Source organism: Mus caroli, unplaced genomic scaffold, assembly GCF_978045245.1.
Source record: "Mus caroli unplaced genomic scaffold, Mus_caroli_1 scaffold_12, whole genome shotgun sequence".
NCBI lineage: Eukaryota > Metazoa > Chordata > Mammalia > Rodentia > Muridae > Mus > Mus caroli.
Window position 1 is genome coordinate 69569222 of NW_028227267.1, and position 1839 is coordinate 69571060.

Sequence of the window (1839 nt, forward strand, 5' to 3'; positions counted from 1 at the left end):
TAAGAATACTTATCTCTGAATGTCTGAGAAGTCCCAAACAAGATTGGCATCTCCCAACTCTACCAGACTGCTGTCCTTCCCGGGAGCCTTGCACTATGTCTGGAAAAGAATGTGGACAGTCACAATTGGCCAATTGATGCTGTGCTCAAAGAGGATCTAGCATTTAGACCAAGAATATCTTAAAAAAAAAAAAAAAAAAGCAGGGGAAGAGTATTCTGTCATCCCTGTCCATGTACACGCCACAGCCAAAGCCTTGTGTTCTCTGAAAGTTCGGTTAGTTCTGGTTCAAGACTCGAAGCTCTTTGTGTGTTGCCAATCAGTAGTCCTTCCTGCATTCCTCCAGAGCAGGGAGCTGACAAGTGGAAACAACCCAGCCTCCAAGCATGGATAAGAGGCACTGAGGACTCAAATAACCAATCTGGGTGGCAACATGATGATATGTAACCCAAGGTCCCAAAATGCTCCACAGAGCTAAAGACATTGGTCTCTTATTTACTGTGCTTCTTTTGAAAGGCTTCATGCTGAGCCTTCTCATCCCATTAAAAAAAAAAAAAACAGCAAAGGCTGAATGTGAGCCATCAGCTATAAGACGGAACCCTTCCTTCCTAATTATGGAACTTCTGGTGCCAGGCATGCCTTTGAAGGGGTTAGGGAAAGCAGGAGACAAAAAGAGGAAACATTTTAGTACCCTTGAAAGCACCTGCAGAAAATCCACTTTTGTGTTTCAGTTAATAATTAATTCATTAATTCTTTGATATAGGGTCTTACTTTTTGGTTTAGGCTGGTCTCCAACTCATGGCAATATTCTTGTCTTAGTCGTCATGGTGCTGGGATGGCAGGCATGAGCCCCCAGTCTACATATATGACCAATCCTTCTACGGTATATAGTATATAGTATATATATATATATATATATATCTCATATATATATTTATACCATATATGTGTGTGTGTGCATATACCATGTATATGTGTGTATAATATATATATTTATATAAAATGTAATTCATTTATGTATTATATAAGTATATTATAAATATATAATGTGATATATATATATATATATATCTTCCATTCTCATTCTGTTTCTTTCAGCTACACATTAATTTCCTTAATATTCATTTTCGTTCCTTTCTAGATGGAGATGCCTCACGTTCAGGTGCCTTCTGCTCTGCTGGGCACTTCTGACCTAATAATCCTCCACATCCCTTGCCACTATGATAATATTGTATGGACTCAAAGTGAGATGATAGAAGTCGTAAAAATATGGTTCTCATATATAAAAGTGACACTAGCTATGTACATGACTGCTTAGTAATTATGCCTAGTGGCCTGTCAGCATAATGATACAGTCTACATCATTAGAATCATAAGATACTTTATTAATCCTTATTTGGAAATAGCATATGTCTATAGTTTTAGCACTCTGGGTGTCTATGAAGGAAGTCAAGAACCCAAGGCAATCCTGGGCTATGTAAGCTCTTGTCAGAGGGAAAAAAAAAGCTTTCTCAAGACCTGGGATGAGGGTACTGGTGCCTCCTGCCGCCCTAAATTCTTACTGCCGGGAGGTAATCTTTTAAAACAACGGGGATAAAAAGTCACAAGTCTCATATTTAAGCTCCAGTCACATCTGAATGATAGATAGCCTATTGTGTAGAAGATTTTATTTTCTTGGTTTAAAAGCAAAACAAACAAACAAACAAACAAACAAACAAACACAATTATAGAGGTAGTGTGGGTAGCTCAGAAGGTAAGAACATTAGGTACACAAGGGACCCGCATGGAAAGCTGGGTGGGATCTTGCAGATCTACAACCCCAGTGCTGTGTGAAGTCAGACA